Below are 8,287 nucleotides of genomic sequence, written 5' to 3'. Positions count from 1 at the left end.
TCAGAGATAATCTTCAAATCTTGGAATGCAAGAAAGACCCTTTGGATGGTTTTAAATGCAAGAAAGCATAGACAAAGTCACAATTAAAAATATTTTCAATACAAAGACAGTAAAACATGCAGCTAGAACATAGTAAAATGTCAGGGTAAACAATATCAAATTGGCAATCTCTCAAGAGTAATAGACACATATCAAAGATGGAAAAATATTTTGAGCAAGTATTTTTAGGTCCAAAATTAGGGTATAACACCATGGTAGTGACCTTTACTGTTCGTTTGAACAGGTCCCGTATGCTCCGAGCACTGCCCTTGCTGAGAGGGGGGTGTGTTGCAAGTAATTTCCCAAATGCGGTATTTGGGCTGTGATTGTTATTGGGCCTAAGAAATCGGGCCTAAGGGCCTTGTTATGTCTGCCATTAATATAACTTCCTATTTGAGTATTAATAATTAAGTGTTTGATTTAGAACTTTTTTTTTTATGTTTGTTATCAAGTAAAACCTTGATATAACTTCCTATTAGGGTATCAATAATTATGAGCAGTTTTAGGAAAAAATGGACTTTTTAGAAGAAATATTATTTACAATAATCTTATCTTGACTGAATTAATTTTTTATTGTTTATAATTTTTAGAATATGTTGACTGAATTACTAAAAATAAAAAATTACAAAGATGAGTATGTATTTTAATCTTTATTTTGACTCAGTTGATTAGGAAATCAAATATAAATATTTAGTATCCAATATTGTATTATAATACCTTATGTAAAATATTAACATTTATTTTATAGAATACAAAAAATGTAAAATATTTACATTTATTTTATAGAATACAAAAAAAAAAATGTAATGGTTTTTTAAATAATTTCATAATTACCAGTCAACATATTCTATGAAAAATATTATTTTATAATCATATGTTATGATATAATTAATTGATTTTATAAATATTATTTTTAAATTTAACTGTAAAATAGTTATTGAACAATTTTTTTTAATTTATTGAAACGATTTCCATCTATATTAACTTACTTGTGTTTATAAATACAAGTTTAACTTTTAGCTACATATTCACCATTTCACAAATACAAACAATGGCCAAATATAATATTGTTTTTTTTATTCTTTGTGTTTTTTGTTTGGACATCAATAATTTTGTTGGTGTGTGATGCCATTGCAAATAGAGAAGAAAGCGGTAAACTTCACATTGTATACACGGGCTCGCTTCCTAAAGAAGTACCATATTCCCCAACATCTCACCATCTCAATTTATTGAAGCAAGTTATTGATGGAAACGACATAGACACCCGCTTAGTACGAAGTTACAATAGAAGTTTCAATGGCTTTGCCGCCATACTCAACGACCAGCAAAGGGAAAAACTTGCTGGCATGAGAGGCGTCGTCTCTGTTTTTCCAAGTCAGGAGTTTCACCTACAAACCACAAGGTCGTGTGACTTTCTTGGAATTCCTCAATCAATTAAAAGAGATAAAGTTGTTGAGAGTTATTTTGTGATTGGTGTCATAGATAGCGGAATTTGGCCAGAATCTGAAAGTTTTAATGATAAAGGTACACCCACACACGTCAAAATCAAATATTGTATATGTTTTAATTATCATACGTAGTTATTTTTTCTTAATAATTATTGTCATGTACAAAATCATCCCTCCATTTAAAATGATATGTAGCAAACCAGGTAGATTAATTTGTGATTATTACGTAGATCTATTTATAAACGGTGTTCTTCGAGAGTATCATAGGACACTAAGAAATATTGTTGTTTATATTTTAGATAGAAAATTGAATATGAATAGAAGATTGTAGTAACAAACTATAGATGACAATTTTGTTAATTTGATTTTTTTTATTTATTTTTTATGATTGATCAGGTGTTGGTCCTATTCCAAAAAAGTGGAGGGGAGTTTGTGCAGGCGGCACTAATTTCAGTTGCAACAACAAGATCATCGGGGCACGATTTTATGATGATAAAGATAAGAGTGCAAGAGATGTTCTGGGTCATGGATCCCATACAGCATCAACAGCAGGTGGAAGTCAGGTAAATGATGTCAGCTTTTATGGTCTTGCAAAAGGCACTGCAAGAGGTGGAGTCCCATCTTCAAGAATTGCTGTATATAAAGTATGTACATCGAATGCTAAGTGCATTTCTGACTCTATATTAGCTGCATTTGATGATGCCATTGCTGATGGAGTTGACATCATCAATATCTCTGCTGGTCCCCCGCGCGCCCCCGATTTTCTACAAGATATTATTTCCATTGGTTCTTTTCATGCCATGGAGAAAGGTATACTCGCAACGCACTCTGTAGGAAACGATGGGCCTACCCCAAGTAGTGTTCTCAGTGGAGCACCTTGGTTAGTTAGTGTTGCTGCAACTACCATAGATCGTCAATTTATTGATAAGCTCGTTCTTGGAAATTGATAGACTTTTATTGGTAAGTCAATTAATACATTCCCTTCAAATGGCACAAAATTTCCAATAGTTTATTCTTGCCCGGATAGAGGAAATGCATCACATGAAATATATGATTGTCTAGACAAAAATATGGTGCATGGTAAGATTGTTTTGTGTGGAAAACTAGGTGATGAAATTTTTGCTGATCAGAATGGTGCAATTGGTTCAATCATTAATGCTACAAAGTCTAATCTTGATGCTCCTCCAGTTACTCCAAGGCCTTCCATTTACTTGGGATCAAATGAATTTGTTCATGTTCAATCCTACACAAATTCCACTAAATATCCAGTAGCTGAAATTTTGAAGAGTGAGATCTTCCATGACAACAATGCTCCTAGAATTGTAGATTTCTCTTCCCGCGGCCCAAATCCTATCATTCCTGAAATTATAAAACCAGATATAAGTGCCCCAGGAGTTGATATCCTTGCTGCTTGGTCACCTTTAGGGCTACCCTCAGAGGATTATGGTAATAGTGACAAAAGACATGTTAAATACAACATAGAATCTGGAACCTCTATGTCATGTCCGCATGTTGCTGGAGTAGCTGCATATGTGAAATCATTTCATCCAAATTGGTCACCTGCAGCTATCAAATCTGCCATCATGACAACCGCTAACCCAGTGAAAGGTCCTTATGATGATTTGGCTGGCGAGTTTGCTTATGGATCTGGGAATATCAATTCACAACAAGAAATTAACCCTGGACTTGTTTATGACATCACTAAGGAGGATTATGTGCAAATGCTTTGTAATTATGGTTATGATACTAACAAAATTAGACAAATTAGTGGAGATGATTCAAGTTGCCATGGTGCATCCAAAAGATCATTGGTGAAAGATATAAACTATCCTGCAATGGTATTTCTTGTACATAGGCATTTCAATGTCAAGATTCATAGAACAGTCACTAATGTTGGCTTTCACAACTCAACCTACAAGGCTACTCTTATCCATCACAATCCAAAAGTCAAGATTAGTGTGGAACCAAAAATTCTCTCATTCAGATCATTAAACGAGAAACAATCATTTGTTGTCACAGTTTTTGGGGAAGCAAAATCAAATCAAACTGTGTGTTCCTCATCACTTGTTTGGTCGGATGAAACCCACAATGTGAAGAGTCCAATCATTGTGCAAAGAATATCATAAACCATGTTATTGTTATGGAAATCAAATATATGATTATTGAGTCTCGAATAAATCATGATATTTTGTATCTTTATAGTTATTTGTGTTCATGTCGATTTCATAATAATCCGAAATTCAATACACATGAAACAACAAAAAAAAAGAATTTTGTGGAAGGTGATGATATAATAACTCGTTTACAACGTCTCTCTTGAACAAATTTGATATTAGTTAACAATAAAATTTTACAAAATAATCGGTAGGAAATTTTTTATAAAACTAAACGTGCTCTCTCAAGGGATTCAGGAAACAAGAAAGTTTTTTTTCCTTTTTCCGTTAAGAGAAATAAATCAATAGCAAAAACGTAACGCAATGGTTTCAGTGTAATATGACTTTCTAGTTTGTATAGCTATCTTTGATAATCATCATCTCCTCTCTTGGATTTGACTAACATCTTACATGGCCACAACAACACAAGGAACACATGCATGTATATGGTCTTTTGTTTACTTTTCTCTTTAGAGTTGCAAAAAAAAAAAATTGAAGATTTTAAAAGACTATGTAAGAGTTGCAAAAAGAAGAAAATTGAAGATTTTAAAAGACTATGTAACTATGTTTTATCACAATTTAGATATTATAACTGTATAAAACTATAAAATTAGAAAGGACCATGAAATTTTAGAAAAAATTAAATGCTACAAAAGTAAACGAATATTTTATTAGAATATAAATTTATAAAATTTGAAAAGACAATTAAATTTTAGAAAAATTGCGTAAAAGAAGAGTGAATGAAAATATATAAATTATAAGATATTAATAAAGAAATATAACTCTAAACAAAGCTTTTAATAGCTTATAAAAAATATAATATTTTATCAAAACTTAAAATAAAATTTTTAATATAATGATAAAAGTTACAAACATGTCCCATGTGATAATATAATGATAAAAATTGCAAACATGTCCCATCAGCATAGCTGAATTGGCAGGGATAGTACAGTTTACAATTAACGGAATTCGAACTCTAAATTTTGCAAACCAGTGATGATTGTCAATGTTAACTTCAAATAGATAAACCATGTTGGTGTTGTTACTTTTTTTTTTGTCAAGTCGATGATTTTTTTTTCTTACTGCATCTGCAAGTCGAAAGTCATGTTTTAGTGTTATGACACACTTGTGAAGAAAATAATACATCTAAGCTCTTACCTTCTTCATTTTTTATCTTGTATTTTAAATATATTATATAACAATGAGAGAAATATATAACATGTTATTTTTGTTGCTTCAAAAAAAAAATAGTATTGAGAGTTTAAAAAATTTATCTCGTAATTTGAAAAGTAGTATTGAGGGTGTTTGTTTGGTGAGCTCTTGTTGTGCAGAGAGTACTCATATTCATGTTTTGGGAGCCTGTTTTAACTTGGGGATGACGAGGCAAGAAGAACTGCAACAACATTAAGGTAGAGCCATTAAATTCTTTAAAAAGAGCGACCTAGTCTCTGACTCATCTGAAATTTATGACTGACAACACTATTTTTCGGTGTATTGGAGGTTGATTTTTTGCAGAAATTATTTTAAGTGTTTGACAAATGGAGCAACAATTTCAAGTGTTCAAGAAATGTTCCAACATGACAAAGGGATGAAATGTACAGTGTATGAGATTGTGAGTGTCTTTAACATGTCCTTGTTTACAAAAAGGGCACCAAATTTGTTCTCTGAGTGTCTATTAATTAACAATTTCTACTCTTCTACTTCCTTATCTTGAAATTTTGAGTACATCAAGTTTATTGCTACTTTAGACTTTTCATTTGATAACTGCCTATTATGCTTACTCAAGTCCCTCAAAAAACAAATCCCTATTCAGTCTTCCTAATGGGCCAAATGATGCATGCTTGTTAAGATACGGTACTCTGAAAAATATTTAAAGACTTTCCATCCCTTTGCCTCTCTTCAAACTACTATCACTATGGTCTTCTTCTTCTACTTGTCACCGTTGCCATCATTATCTTCATCATCACATCAGCATCAACTGATTTGAGATGGTGGAGGCTGTGCCGTGTGTGCACTGCCTTGTTGGATGTTGAAGGCTTATTTTCTATCTTGTGTTTGGAACAATTAAGGTTATCAAAATCGGGACTCTACTTCATGTCGAAAGGGAGTAGTAAAGTCGGGACTTGTAAAATCGCAATCAAAATCGAATGATTTTACTCAAGACTTTTGTAGAATCGATATTGGACAGCAAAGTCGGGACTCGTAAAATCGCAATCAAGATCGAGGATTCTACCAAAACAAAAATAATGCTAAATATATGTTATAAATTGCATATAGTCATAAGTGACTAAAGTTCAAAGTCCATAAAATTCATATACATAAATGAGGGTGTAACTAGTTAGGTTTAATTCATCTTTAACTAGGTGAATGTGTAACTATTGAGGAAGTGTGGGGGAAGTGAAAGAATGAATTTTTTTGGCCTTTTGGGTATTTATAGAACTAGGTCATGGATTCAATTGGGTCAATTTACAAATCGGGTCAAAAATTAACCCTGCGATTTTGAACGGATTTCACGATTTTGTGTGATTTTGATAGGATTTTGCCTGTTTTTGGGACTTTGATATGGATTTGAGTCGTTGAAGATACGCAAAGTCGCAAAAACCTGGATTTTGGGACTTAAGTCGCATTTTTGATAACAATGGTTTGGATAGTATTGTCAGTCGGTTCTTTTGTTCATTACTTTATTTAATTTTATATGCAATATTCGGGACACTGCGGCACCACTAGAAGCCACACAGAGCGTTGTCGGTGCTGGAAGGTCGGTCTTGTTCCTTGGAGATGGCGATGAGTAGTGCAGTGTGCCAGTGTACGTACTGACATGAAAATCTGCCTCTGCTCTATTTAATTTTCCCTGTTTTGGTTGCATATTTCAATTTGTATTTTGTGCATTTTAAAATTCAGTTCCATAGCATCAGAGGTATCATTATTCGTTTCTTGGCTTATCAATAAATATATGGCACGTTGAATATATAAAAAAAGATGTGTTGGGATTGCATGCATCAGTGAAGGTAGTTTTTTTTTTTTTATCTGTTGGTTTGGGGCCTAAGATGACTAAATGAACTTTAAGTAGCAATATATCTGTTGGTTGTCAGCAGCTTGGAAAATTTGGAAAGATCGAAATAATAGAATCTTCAAAGGAAAGGAGGACAACTTGCAAGCGCTTGGTGAAAGGGTGAAGCTTCAGTCATTTTGGTGGTTGAAATCGAAATACGTTAATTTTGATTTAGACTATCAAGAGTGACGGCGGAGTCCTTTAACCTGCTTAAACTCAATTTTATTGCTTGTTGTTTTTTGGTTTCTTTGTGATTTTTGCGCCTTCGTGGCATGTACAGGATTGTTGAACTCTTTTGTGCCTAGGCATTTTGGCACTCCTCGTGCTTTAGCGTCTAGAGTTGTTTAATATATTCCATTTTGGCTTTTTCAAAAAAAAAAGTAGCAGTATATCAATGCTTGGTAGATTATGAATGTCAGTATATTATATCTTAATGTTTTTTCCCAAGACCATTTATGTATTCCACAAAGCCTTGGGATAGTTAATGTCAGTAGATTATGAACATAGATTAATTTGTAACGCTCATTTGTGTTAATGTTGATTGATGGATTAACCAATTAACAAAAATTAAATGAAATTGACTACTCTAGTGTTTTTATGAAGTTAATGAAATTGATTTTATGTTGCTGCAACCATGTTTGAGGTTTTGACTGCTGATGAGAAAGAAGAACAGCTGAAAAAATATTGTAGGTCGTAGTTTTGTTATTCTAACTCTTGCCTTGATAATGTAGGCTATGTTTGGTATGACATTTTTGATACCACATTATTGTTCTATGTAAATGTTAATTTTGAATTCAGATAATTCTTTTGATTAGTATATGTATCTTTGGATTAGTTCAATGTAATGGTATGAGATGTATGCAGGAAAGAAAGGATGCATATTATGTATGTATGCTGGGAAAGAAAGAAAAAAAGTAACCTTAAGTCGGTTAAAATTTTGACGACTTATGAAATTGGTTTCTTATATCAGGTTAACATGGCATCCGTATTTTTGGAGGCCCATGCTTTCTTAACTCGGCTTCTAGGAAACCGACTTAGCAATATTTATTAACTCGGCTCAAAAACCTGACTTAGGAAGCCAAAACTTGTTATGTCTGTTAATTTTGGAGTATGAGAGGCTTTTTTTAACCGACTTAAAAAGGATTTTCTGCACTGGTGAAAATAAGATGAAGGGAATTACTGATGATGATAAGAGGAAAATAAAAGATGAAAATCAATCACAAAATTAGAAATATTTTTGGGCAAAAAAATCTCTCATTAGAGACTCAATTTTTCATTAAGATTATTGAGCAAAAAAAATTAGGAGCACAATATGTAAATATTTAATATTTTTAAGGTACTATAATTAAGTTTATAATTGTTAAAGTTAAAATTATTCTTTATTGGGATCGTTTTATAAAGTGTGCACTAACAAAAAGAATGAAGCAAAAGAAGATAAAATAGTGCTCATTTGAAAAATACCTCAAAGAATAAGGATAACTAAAGATAGTCTAGATGCACCTTGTCCAGTGATGTTGAAAGATACATTAGCCTGGAGTGGACAAAGTTGGTAAAGTTTGAGATTTTTTTACTATATTCCTGAATTGTCGTTGCTA

General features: G+C 32.4%; 1 pseudogene; it reads left to right on the top strand.

Moving 5' to 3' along the window:
* The first annotated feature begins 1,090 nt into the window (after positions 1-1,090).
* On the top strand, positions 1,091-3,623 carry LOC146916033 (subtilisin-like protease SBT4.3; annotated as a pseudogene).
* The last annotated feature ends 4,664 nt before the right edge of the window (positions 3,624-8,287 follow it).

This window comes from Medicago sativa, chromosome 6 (assembly GCF_051527215.1).
Source record: "Medicago sativa cultivar Bolivia chromosome 6, Bolivia_mono, whole genome shotgun sequence".
NCBI lineage: Eukaryota > Viridiplantae > Streptophyta > Magnoliopsida > Fabales > Fabaceae > Medicago > Medicago sativa.
Note: the sequence above shows the minus strand (reverse complement) of the source record. Positions and strands in the feature narration are given on the sequence as shown.